Below are 13,709 nucleotides of genomic sequence, written 5' to 3' on the forward strand. Positions count from 1 at the left end.
TAACTTGGCTCAACCCTTCGTCTAATATGTACAGATTGCGGATGAGTCTCCTTATCCCTCCAATCTACTCCTGTTCTCAGTGGTAAATTCATTAATTTTACCCAATTTATATTAAATTTGTTTAATGTTTAGTACACTGCAAGCCACCGCTAGAGTGTCTATCGAACGCTTGCTTGAAATCTACCAAAGATATTTAAATGAAATGGAATCAGCGTCGAAACCTGGCTCGCGTTTTTAAAGAAAGTAGGTGGAATTACGAAGTGAATCATTTCATTTCAATATGTTATGTAAATTCAATTAAGTTACCAAAACTTATCATCGTCCAAGTAATCATTTGCCCTGCTCTCCATTCCCTTGTCGGTGATCCCGAGAACCTCTTTAACTGCGTGCGAAATAAATCGCATTGTTCTGCAGTCCTCGCATTCAAGTATGGCTACGTCATGTTGTCTTTGTATGTCAAAGCATGATGGCCTATCGTCTTCTCCGTATAGCTCCTGTGCGTATTTACTCCTTCCATCCCCATAGCATGCGCCCATGTTCGATCAACAATTTTCCTGACTTGTCTTCGATTGTTTGCGCGGATTCCCCCGCCTGGAATAGGCTGAGGCATGTTGGGCGGAGTGAAGGAGGGCCGTTTGCGGCAATGAAGAGGAACTCATTGTAGTGTTGGATGTCGAGTTGTGTTTTGTTAGCGGAGGAAAGGGAATTGTCGCTGTGCCATTTTCTAGCTTATGTATGTCCATTCAAAACCGACCAACATGCTCTGCAGCCATCTTTCTTGTCTCCTTGGAGGATTCCTCCTCCCATCAACCCTCTCCACTCCCCTTTCAACATGCCTGGCCCTTCCTCGTTTGTTTTCCTCATTTCACCTTCTCCATCCTTCTTGAGCTCGGCGGATGTCACTCAGCGCCGAGCCCTCCTGGCTGTTGACTGAGCCGCTTAGCTGAGCACAAGGGGCGGGAGGCCAGAGGGCATGAATTAATAATTGCCGTCTTGGATGTTCCGACGGTCAACCCTCCCCCCCTCCGATTCCTCCCCCTCCGGCACATCGTACGTATCCACAAGTGACTCGTGCCATGTCATTGGGCCAGCAGTCACGGCGGGAAATATCGATTCCGGCGCGCGGCCTTGCCCTTCGCGCCCTCTTCCCCGCAGTTGACCCCGCTCTTCGCGCACCGCTCCTCCTCTGGCCACCGCTGCTCGCCGGCGGTGCGTGTCCCACAAACGTGAGTTGATTCCCTGTTGGCATGTTGATGTCTCGGTGCCGTGGCAACATTCGCTTCAGAAAAGCGTTTGTGGTCGTATGGACGACGAGAAATTTGACCAGTGAGTGTTCATTAGGATTTTCGGCGGCTCACTTAAGGTGTTCGGATATCAAAAATAATTTCATTTCTTAAAACTGCCGATCTATGACGTGACAAAGAATTTTCAATAGTTTATAAAGAAGAAATTTTTTTCTTACATTGACCTATGGAAAACAGTTCTGGCGGAGTGGATTTTTTTCATTTTGGATGGCGAAAGTGGATTAAAATGATCTCGCATGAGGTGCAGAATTTAATGAAGCTGCTGCGAGTAATGAAATAGACTTGGATGAACACTTCGATGAAGTCGTGTGATTGCATAATTTTTTTGTCTGAAAAATATGTCATTTGAAAAGTACGAGCTGCGAAGAGAAATGCAGACATGAATCCAGTCATTTGAAAAAAGAGAACATTTCATTGCGAAATCTCGTCCAAATGATGAAATACGTGTTCGGCCTGTCGGACACATCAGCACCCGTTTTCAACGGATATTTTCTATAATGAATTTTACATGGTCTGAAGGAAGGTGAAATGGCTGATTTTACTGTGGAGGATAAATTGATCAAATAAATGTTGATGTCACTGTGAAAGATTTACTGTGTGAAGATATTTTTTGACTCTATATTGATGTTTTTGACACGATTAAAAATACAAAATAACGTGAGAGAAAGTTCATACAATGAGCGTTTTGATGTTAAGTTACGTTCAGTCAAGAGTAATTTACATGCACGATTAAACAGTTATTGATTTTTCTTAACGACTCCATCACTAATCGTCTTTCTATCATACGAAAGTACTTTGCTGGACATACTTGAGTCTATCCACAATCGCGTAGATAAGACTCAATTATTTTCGGTTTTGAGAAAACTCTAGATATTGTCCCGGTTTTAGAAAAAAATATTAGTTAGTCTATTAATCCTGAAAAAATCGAGTGCTATTCATTTTTACTTGTAATTTTCTAACCACCCTCGAATTTTATGAACTCTTTCCTTGAAGCCATATCTATGTCTGATATGTGATCTGTCTGCAATATAATTATTAGTACCCGTTTTCTGCTGCAGCATCCTCCGTCCATCGACTTCCTATCATTTTTCTATTAGCGCAATTTTGTGCTTAAGAAATTCAGGACATTGGTGAGGATTTATTTTAAATTCTCCGGGTAAGCTGGAGACATCCCAAATGTGTTAATACGCCAGGTAGTACCTACTTTGTGATTTCCTCTCTTGTTGGCAACGAATCTGATTGAAAATGCTCTCTTATCCGACCCCGGATGGCCACGGAAAATATATCGGTGGGGTGGAATTGGAATGTCATCCATCCTCGTTTAATCCCTGGGCGAGATTCGTTCGCTCTTCAGAGGGCTGGGTGGGTGAATATTGTACCTTTAGGTAAATTCTATTTTTTCCATTGTATTCCAGAGTCTCTGTCTTTTCGCTTTCTCTCGCGCGCACAGTCCCACGAAAATTGAGTATCCCATTTTATTCGACTTGTTTTTATTGGGGGAAATCCGCGATAAATTTTGAGATAAAATGGTGAGTTTAAAGATGAAATGTGGTAATTAGTCCTTCGTATTAATCTCATCGTCGGTCCTCCCCTCGTGGGAAAAAGTGAGCTTCCATGATTAGTCGCCGATTAAATGGTAAACGGTGGGAAAATATGGAAGAACAGGAAAACATAGTTGTTTTCTACTTTTAGAAAAGTATGGGCAAGAGTGACGCGAGGCGCACGCGTTGAACTCGCCAGTTTTGGCGGGGGGTGGGGGGGGGGGAGGCGACGCAGACTGACGCACTCATGTCGTCGCTAATGTCATGCAAACCGCCCCTCCATTCATTGATTAAATCACGGGACGCAAGATGAGCATGGCCGCCCTTTCCTCATCCCATACCGTGACACTCCAAAGAGTATCACGATACTGCGGGGATTTATGGGGACTTTCGAAGTCAGGAAGACAGAGTCACGTTAGCTCACAACCTAAATACAATCCAGACTTGGTGCGATACATGGCAATTGGAATTAAATCTGAAAAAATGCGTAGTAATACATTTTTGGGAAAAGAGTAACACCCCCCCCCCCCCCAATTAAGTTATAAAGTGAAACAAACAAACTGCGAGGGTAGTTTCCTTTGAATACTTGGGTGTAACAATTACTCACGATCTGTCCTGGGGAAAGCACATACGAGAAATATGCGGTCGTGCTAATAAAAAATTGGGATTTGTAAAAAGAGTGCTGGGCACGAAAAAGTGAAGGAACGATGTTTTCTTGCCCTAGTCAGGCCCCACCTAGAGTATGCTGCCAGTACATGGGATCCTCAAGAGATAAATTTGATTTTGGAATTGGATCGAGTTCAGCGGAGGGGGGCTAGATTTGTCAAAAATTGTTTTGACCAACGCAATAGCGTAACTAGAAAATTTAGGCTCGGATTCCCTTACACAGTGGCGTTTACAATATAGATTAAAATTATTAAAAACATTTAAAGATGGGTCCTTTTCCGATGACATCAAGAACATAATACGAATCCCAACGTATTACGGGCGGAGGGATAATGAATATAAGATTAGAGAGATTGACTGCAAGACAGACAGGTTTAAATGGTCATTTTTTCCGAGAACAATAAGAGACCAGAATGCTTGTTATCGAAATCCCCCAGGAGCCGGCTCGACATAATAAGTATCAACCTACAAGGTAGCGACTGCGCATGGCTATACTAGTTTATTTATAAATTTTATTTGCAGGTTCCCCCCACCTTTTCCCATCCATTTGAAAAACCATATCTCCCTCATTCCTTACCCTTTCCTCCTGGTGCTGCACCCCCTGCCACACACCTTTTTGGTGGCTTGCAGGGTATTGATGTAGATGTAGATGTTTCCGTCCGCATGCCGTCCTAGGCGTTAGGTCGAAGAATCGTCCTCTCTTGAAGCCATTTCTTGAATGAACCGGGTTGATCCTTACACTAGATGATGGAGTCGATGGATCGAATCGCAAATTATGTGGCTCGCGAGGGACGAGTCGAGCGAGTATAAATTGAGCGCCCTCCTTTCGGGAGGAGCGTGCCGTTTTATCCCTTTATAGGCGAGTGCCCTCGATCCGGAAGCACGCTCACCGCTTCACTCATCCCCCTGGCCCGATACCCCTGCGGCGCCATTCGATCCTTCTCGACTAAGGTCGTGGACGACTCAGTCGGTAGGAATCTCCCGTTGGCGCCGCCGGCTCAGTTGCTTTCGGCGCGCCGATGGCCCCGAACAATACCAAGATCATACGTTGGACGCGAATCGATTTTCTCTGCGGAAAATTTTGATAGTGCTATTCGACGAGAACGTTAAGTTTAACGTCAAACAGGTTGAGGGCAGTGATGCAGATTTTGCGAACGGAGAGATATCTCTTGGAGTAACATGCATTATTCTTTCGAGCTCTGACGATAAGATTATGCTAGTTTTCTTTCTTAAGCAATTTTTAAATCATTGGGTCGATACTTACAGCGTATAAGGGACGGAAAATCGCCTAATATCACCGTCCATGGTATCAAACCCAGGTTTGATTCCAGCCTAGCTGTACATCATATTATATCCTATTTGAGAGCCACCTTTTATCTCCTTGAATTCGTCATCAGAATGTTTTCATCCACCATCACAGGCAATATGATTTAGTTGCGTGAATTAGTGTGCAGTGGATGGTGTCGGAATCAGGTGTTGGCAGGCATCGAGAGGTCGTACCGTGGGCTCTTTTTGATGAGGAACCGGTCCTTAATTTTCTTGTCCTTCGTGCCAAACACTGGCTGACTGCTTCCATATGCATGAATCTTTCCATTTACGACATTCATCGCTGAGTATTATTTCCTCCGTGAATGGTGGAATGGAACGGCACATTATGAGCTTTGAGACGGCAATCGTCGTCAACAACCATCGGAAATAGTGAGAATGCCCTGACACGAATTCACGGCCGCTCGTTGAGTATTCAGATTAACGGAAAGCAAGAGTATAAGAGAAATGTGTCTTGACGCAGCTTTCGAACGAGGCTGTCTCGAAGGCCTGCCCCCTTTCAATGTATCTTCCCTTCCCATCCAAATATCTTTCTTTCCTTGATCAAAAATAGAACCTTTTTCGTCTGCGTCGATTCCGCTTCCTCTCCCGTGTTTTATCCCTTCCGGTGTCCCGCAAAGAACGCTTCTCTCCCCTTTGTGGAATCATCTCATCTTCACATCCAACATTCCACCCCGAGCCGACCTCTCATTCATTATATGGCGACGACACGGCGCCAGCGATGCAAACATGATGCAGCCCGCCTGGTCCGCTACGCGCGTATGCGACCGTTTCCAAAACCGCAGCATCTCAGGAAATGTGAAAACTCATTGAATCCGTGTAAAGCTGCTTTAATCCATTTCGAACGGAAGAAATCGTCCCGAAGGCAAAAACAATTAAATTCCTGGGTGTCGCGCCCGGCGAGAAGTTAACATGGAAAAAACACATAACCAATTAGCGGTTTGTTCTAGCGGTATGAGGAGAAGATATTCTCCCGCCCCTCTACTCAAGCTTTCCTAATAACGTCTAATAACTTACTCCCATCTGCAATGGTTCCTTCCGTTAAGTGGAAGCTTCCTGGTTTGTTTAATTATCCGCCGTACACGTATTCTCCGATGTGGATACATTTCCCTACATTTCTCCAACCGTCTTGCCGCATCAATCCTAAATTTGGCCGAAAGCCTTCCAGCGACGAGTGACCCTAACATTTTAGAGCTCTGGAATAAATACCCTTGAACAATATGAAGAATTTAACCTTCAAAGACTTCATCTTTTCCCCTCGCCTGACAAAATTTCGATTAAACCAACCTTCTCCTATTCCATAATCCGGTTCAAACATTTTCCAGTCGCCGTGGCTCTCCTAGTATGACTCGGATAATTCTTCCTGCTAATAATTTAGTAGGTCGGAAAGCGAGCATCTCCCCATTAACCGGCTGGAACACCCGTGTAAATGAAACCGTTGTCGTCGGAGGAAGGACCGCTCAAATCACCGAATTCCTATCATAATCGCCATTGCTAAATTTGATCGTGATCAATAAAAGCCACAGGTAAATTCAAGCGATCATCTTCCTTGGGCGTGACGAAGGCCACGGGACACATTTTGCAGATCGTTGCACCGAATCGAGTTTCAATTGGCGGATCTCCGTGTCCAAGCCCCTCTTCTGTTAATGTTTGCTGCTCGCGCCGCTGAAGGCATTGGGTGATCTTTACCTCCGTTAACATTGTATCGTGACATGAGTGAAAGGAATGTTGATAGTGAAAGGGAGTTTCTGAGTAAATACTGACATCCAACAAATATCTGACAGTTGAATTGATGGAATGACGTAGACGATCCAGAATGAGTGAATGCAATTGATAGAAATACGTTAAACAGTATAAATACGAAGCGTAATACGTATGCAGCATTTCAAATATGGTGTTGCTTTGAAAGAATATCCTATGATTTTCAGTGCTTCCTGCCGCCGCGCCACAGCATCGCCATCGCGAACCGCCGTCTTTAGCGCGCACCGTTGTCGCGGCGTGAGGTCGAATGCACCAATATCTTCGCTCCCCCCCCCCCCCACTGTGAAATTCGTTTCGCGGGAAAGGGGGAGGGCGGGCGGTGGAGCGGTCCACCTCCGCCCCCCCCCCTTCGCTCAACGGCCCTCGGTCGTGGCAGCACCAGGCCCAGTTGGGCCTGGGCATGAGCGGGGGACGGGTTAGTTAGTGTTTGTGCCGGCCGTTCGTGATTGACCCCGCTTCTGGAGACCCCCGTGTCTCTGGAGGTTGGGGAAGAATACGCAGGGTTAATGTCGCAGTCGTCCTTCGGTTTCAAATGCCGCCAACTAGCGGGAAGAGTGCGTCGTTTTGACTTCTCTCGATTGTTAAGATGTCTGTGGCGGGAACCCATAGAGATGAGAAGACTTGAGTGCCCGAGGGGATCCCTTTACCAGAGATACCGATCGTGTGGTTTTGCATTCGACAGAAAAAATTATTTACCTAGCCTCCCAATTAAGTCAGAAGGAGAGACGGTTGTCTCGAAATAAGGGAGATGAAGATGAAGATGCAGATGCCAGTATTAATTTTCGCCATGCGCTAATCGCGGCGACGACTCAACCCTTGAAACACTTGGGCGGAAATGGGTGAGCAATGGCGGATCTAGTTAGTGAGAACATTGAGCAATTGCAACCTCCCCCTTCGACTCATTTAATGGCTGTCGTCCTGACGCCTTCCCTCCCACCCCCACCACACGCCCCTTTGCCGGCGGGCCGGAAGGCGTGTGAATAAAGTTATAGCACTGATGCATGAGGGCATTGTCCGCCCTGCACAAGTAGAATACTGCCTGATAATCGGTGACTGAGATGCATGCGAGCGCGCTCCTTTTGAAGGCGTTCCTTATTTGTCTTCTTCGTGTAGTCAGTCAATGGAGGAGTTACTAACAGTGCGAGGTCTGTTCAAAAAGTATCACGACTTCTGTATTTTAAAAAAAATTATTTATTTATTCCAAATCTTTGCAGTCTTTATCTCGTCAATCGTAGCGCAGCGTCGTCCTTTCATGGGCCTCTTCAGTTTCGGGAACAAGAAAAAGTCACCGGGGGCCAGATCAGGGGAATACGGTGGCTGCGGCCTCATTGGTGTGTTGTTTGTGGCCACGCACAAGAAACGATGTCTGAGCAGGGGCATTGTCATGGTGCAAGAGCCAATTTTTGTTCTCCCACAAATCCGGGCGTTTGTGGCGAATTGCTTAGCGCAAATTGCGCACTTCCACATTCGACCGAACTCGGTGCGCTTTTTTCAGTCATGGCTCGTGCTGCAGCTTACATTTGGATGATTGAGCTTTAGTTTCCACGCCAAAGCCGTAAAATCATGATTCGTCACCAGTTATGACCCTCCGAAGCAAATTTGGGTCGTTGCGGACGGAGTCCAACACCTCATTAGCAATGTTAATGCGTTGCTGTTTTTGGTCGAAATTGAGCAATTTTGGTAGGTATGGTGTGAACCTAGCCATGTGTGATGATAAAGTTTTGCCGCAAGTCGGTGAAACTCGTTCTACTGAGAAATAAAGTGAGTGGAAAATTACAAACTCATTTAATATGGACAACTTATTCTTTATTACATCGGGATATCAAACAATTAATATCAAGGAAAATCACAAATAATAAATCCTTGGCGAAAGAAACTTATCTAAAAGGGGATCGAACCCGTGACCTCTGCATTCGCAGACGAGGGCGTTCCCCCGCCTCCATATTAATTGGGGATCCTTTATATATCACACAAAAAAAATTTCTTCCGCGATGCACTGGGCCCCATCACCATTGTTGATTTGAAATGCTCGTCGGGAAAATGTGGGCGCTTATTTTTACACCCACCTCTCGGAGCCCTCGATCAGGTCAGTACCAGGGCTTGGTGCCGGCACCTTTTTGCATCTAGGTAATACCCCGCAAGGGCGTGTGGTGACCCAACGCTGCAGATAGCGGGAGGGTCCCCCCACAGAGAGAGCCGTCGGATGGAAGGGGAGTCTTAAAAACAGACAAAGCAGAGGAAGCAATACTGTGAAGACCACTGCATTATTTAATGGCATTCTAATGCGGGCGTACGGGAAGGGGTTATGATAACAAAACACACGAGATTAGTGAAAGTGCATGCGATTGAGTAATTCCCTAGACGCCGAGGGTGGCAAGTGGGATTTTTGCCATCTATGCATAACCCTTCAGTTGCTATCCTGTTTTGTCTGTGGGGAGGAGGCGTCCTCGAGTCTGTTACTTCTGGAATCTACTTCCCAAGGCCACCGTCGGGGGCGGGAGAGCGGGGCCCGCCCTCGACTCGGGCCCCTGAAAACCACCTTTACCGTTCGAATGCAGTAGTTGGTATGGTTCCTAGATATCGACCAGAAAACATAGCCGCCAGTGACACAGGTTCAAAGTAACGTTTGACTGTCGGGCTCTCGTCATATTTCTCAAATAGAGAGCAGTTTGTCCGGCATTGGCGGGGGACGTCAGCGTTTGCATCGGTCGTTTTCCCGCTGTCGCATAAGTAATGCGAATTGCCCGCAATGAGCATCCCGAAGATGTGCGCAGGCCACCGGAGAGGGGAGAAAAAGGGAAGAGCTTCGAATGCTTCCTTGATGCCGGAGTTGGTCTACGAGGTTCGCCCATTGTTGCTGGGGGCAAGTCATTGCTCGCGGAGGAATCGAGCCTGAGCGCTTTCACGCGATCCTTAACGCTCGACGACTTCCGGGATGGCCCCCACTAATTCTCCGCTCTCTACGCGTGACAGAACACTGCATTAACACATTCGTCTTGGTTTTGTGAGATGCCGTTGTGGCCTAGGGCACATATTTGGGATCACATTTGAACTGGAAAAGTGAAGAATCGCACTGCGATCCTATTCCATCCCCATCTACGGCGCACGTGGAATTCACACTTGGATTCACTAATGGCGCTAATTAACGGGGCCAATTTCGACTTTCAATTATGCCCCCTGGCATATGTCGGGATGATCTGGGAGACCCGAAAAATAGCCCGCTGCGCCCTGGCGAAGCCGGGCAAGGCATCCGTCGTGGGAGGCGTTGGTCACAAATAAATGCATTCGTTTTAAAAAGTTTTCATTGACGGTTTTTGTATCCGACAAACCTGCTTCACTCTTCAACGTAATCGGCATGGAACTTCGCCGACTGAGAGTTTGAACCAGTTGACAATGGCTGTCCTGAGTTTCTCTCGTCTTCAAACCGTTGTCCACTGTTTCAATTGCAAGAAGAGGAAATAGTCGCTAGGTGTGGACCGGAGACAGTGGTCCAAAAACGCCCGTCCTCGCAGCATTCTTAGCTGTTCGATTTTGGTCGGGATGGATTTCCGGTATCCACATTTCACACGACTTGTGGGTATCCGAGCTTTTCCGCAGCAATAGTGTGGATAGATAGTGGTGCGTCCAGCAAGAGGGGATGTATCAGCCACTAACTGCTGATCAGATCGCAGTTCTTGGTCCGCTTGTTGAACTACGATTTCATCAATCTGTATGCTCTGGACCTGCCACCCAACCTCCTCTTAGTGCACATTTGAGCGTCCATTTTTGAAGTCTCGACACTATTGTCTCAACACCTTCCCCTCGCTCAATACTCCACGTCCTTAAGCTAACTCCCGATGAATCTGGGCAGCTGATGATTCTCTTGCACAAAAAATTGAACCACATCAATTGACGGGAGCAACGATTTTCGCGGACATTTTCATCTGCACTCACCGACGGGATAACGGCTACTGAATCCGGAGAACGAATTCAGTGGGTTACGGAAGCAATCGATAGATGGTGCTGCATGTTTGCAACATTGTTATGGCCCGCCGTTGTTTATTTATAAGGAAGCGGCCATTTATTTTCTAATATACCTCATGATGCAACATTTTAATTGGTCATTAATGGTGTCTTGTACAATCATGTATATGTATCCAATAAACTTGCAATTATATCATTCTTAAGATTGCATGAGATCATGAATTCCATATATATTCCTAAACTGTTTTTCACACTTTACTTTTATTACATACAACAAAAAATATAACCTCGTGTTAAATAATATATCAAGCAATAGGATAAACCTTGTACAAGCGCTCACCTCCTAAATATAGGAAGAAGACACTTTTATTACAAGGTGCATTAAAATAACAAACATCAATTTTAAATAATGGTTGGAATTCCACTACTTGTTACAATGTGAATGGTATTCATTGGCTGAGTTATTAGGAAAATAAATGATTTTCTCCTTAAAAAATGTTTTGCCGAGTAAGAAAATGTTTCAAAAATTAAAAAGTAATTCGTTCCATTCCGCGATTTCTGAAGGAGTATTTCACTCTCTCCTTTGCGGAGGCCTGTACTTTATTTTTTTGGGTACGATCGGTCCTTCCTTTTTTCTTGGACCTTTCCATCGTTTTAACCCCCGTATATTTTCTCATTTAGCGTAATCTCGCGCCGCATGTGCGTGTTTGCCTTCCTCGCTTCAGTTGTTTTGCTTGCTTTGGACCCGAGTGCACATGACCGCCACGCCATCTGTCCTCTCGTGCTTGCCTTAAACATACCCAGCAGCGGCGGATATTCCTTTGGGGGATATGTGTGGGCCAGCTAGTTGCAGGGTGACCTTGTTACCCTCTACGCTGGAGATTTCTCATTGCCCTACGCACGGAATTGAAAACCTTATCCCGCCTCCTTCATTTGTTTGTCGACCCAGCTTCTCATTGTGCCTACCACTTAAGTTCTTAACAGTTCTCACTTACATAAGTGTATGTATTCTCCTTATAGATCATAATCCCGATTTTCTCCTGTATTTCGCCCCGTTAAATGTAATTGATTTACGTTTTCTTGCGGTTGCCTCCAATATAGTAGTCGTTAGTTCCTATCCACGAAAACAATTCATGCATGACATCTCGAAAGGCGTATGTAGTCAGGGAGGGAGGAGCAAAGCAGGTCCCGAGATGGGATGCTGTATTCTGTCGTGAAATTGTCGTATGCCCAAATGTGCAAGGCACCCACGGACCCAAGCGGGAATAGTGCATGAGGAGGGACCAACCACTGACTTGGACTTGTGCGAGTAGTCGTCGTGAAATACCTTCATTGTCGCCGTGGGGCATCGAGAGACATCGAATCGTGCTAACTGGCGTATGGCCCCTCTAATCCCCCGCCACCTAGCCGGCGTCCACGTCAATCCTGGAAGGTGCATCTTTGACCGTTGTCCTAGCGCAACTCAAAAATCTTGATAAATGTCTCGTTTATCGGACATGCTAAGTATTTTACCCTCGCGAGGCTTGTTGATACGCGGCTGAATATTTCATTCTAATTAGCATTCAGTAGCCTATTGTTTATGTTAGAAGATATTTCGAAACAATTCCTTGTTTTCCCGGACATTTGACGCCATGAGGGTTGCATTTGCATGGTGGTCCGTCGTTGCTTTTGGTGATACATCTATCTTGGGAACAGCTAAGTCTTGCATTCATCGAGTCAATGAAGGTTTCCGTTGTCTTGATAGTCGAGTCTGACATCAGTGAGATGGTAGCCTAACTGTCCATCGTTAAGACCGTTGTTATGGTAATATCTTGGGTATGTCCACCGAGGTGGATCCTAATACCACAGTTTAAAAGTTTAAAGTTTCGAAGTCGATAGTAAGTTAAGCGGTGATTTGTGAAGTATGATCTTGTCCTTTCCCGGCGAATTGCTGGGGAAAAGGCTACCTCGGGTCTTCCACCGGGTCAGTTCGCCTGACGCCAGCGTTTCGGAAAACGGGTCGTTTTCCATCCTCAGGGCTGATTATGTCGAGACTCAATCCAGTTGTCGGATGCAATGCAAATGCACTGGCGAGGGTGTGTAACCCACACCTACCGCTGTTATTACATATTGGCGTTGGGACATTAGCTGGGGAGATATATGATGTGGTGTTGTTTGTGTGAAATCGAAACTTAAAAAACTCGAGGTTTACAACAGAAATATTCGACAAAAAGAGGTATTTATGGCGCTCAAACTAAGAATACATGCAGATTTGGAATACATTTTAAAATTACATTTTTTTAAAGTAGTCTAATTGTTTTTTATATGTATTGTTTTCATTACTTTTTTGATTTCGTAAAAATCATTTTGTTGTGTTTTTTATTTATAATTATATTTTTAAATTTTATTTTTATCTTTATTAATTTTTTCGTTCATTTTTTTCGGGGGCCGAAGGAGAAATAGAAAACACACAAGAGGAAAGAACAGTAGGTAAGCAACCATACATGCATCATAAAGGATATGAACAGTGCGTTTCGAGGCACGCATAGCCAAAAGAAAGAGACGGGCCACATAGGCCAAATGCACATTCAAACACGAAATCCCGCTCTATGGAGAACAAATATTAATTATGTATTTATGATTGCATACCTTTTCTCTTTGCCTTTTCTCTTGTGTGTTGTCTATTTCTCCTTTGGTGGGTGAAACAGCTCCCTAATGCCATCTCTTGGCGAAAGACTCGGGGTATTTGGTTGCATAAATACATGTACCCCTCAAATCTCAGTGTAAATTTCGTTTCCTTGATAGCTCAAGTGGTTAAAGCATCGGCCCTGCAAGTCGAAAGTTCCGGTGTTCATGTCCCGTTCAAGGAAATATTTTTGTGCTTGTGATCTGCTCGATTCCGCCTTCCCCACCCCTTCTGTGCTCGTCCTATGTGTGTGTTCCTATCCCTTTGCCTTATATCTATTGCCATCTGGATGAATACCTGTATATATATGTTAAAAATATGAACTAAAATTTATATATATATATATATGTATAATTTATATATATATATATATATATATATATATATATATATATATATATATATATATATATATATATACTCATATATACAGAAACAGATATAAGGAAAAAGGGATAGGAACACATATAAAGGACGAACACA

The 13,709-nt window shown here is 44.9% G+C and overlaps 1 protein-coding gene across 1 annotated transcript in view; it reads left to right on the forward strand.

The window, feature by feature from the left end:
• The window catches only part of LOC139692743 (max dimerization protein 3-like), a 121,858-nt gene that overhangs the window by 94,385 nt on the left and 13,764 nt on the right, over window positions 1–13,709 (forward strand). The window lies entirely within an intron of this gene.

This window comes from Hetaerina americana, unplaced genomic scaffold, assembly GCF_022747635.1.
Source record: "Hetaerina americana unplaced genomic scaffold, ioHetAmer1.1.p SCAF_40, whole genome shotgun sequence".
Lineage (NCBI taxonomy): Eukaryota > Metazoa > Arthropoda > Insecta > Odonata > Calopterygidae > Hetaerina > Hetaerina americana.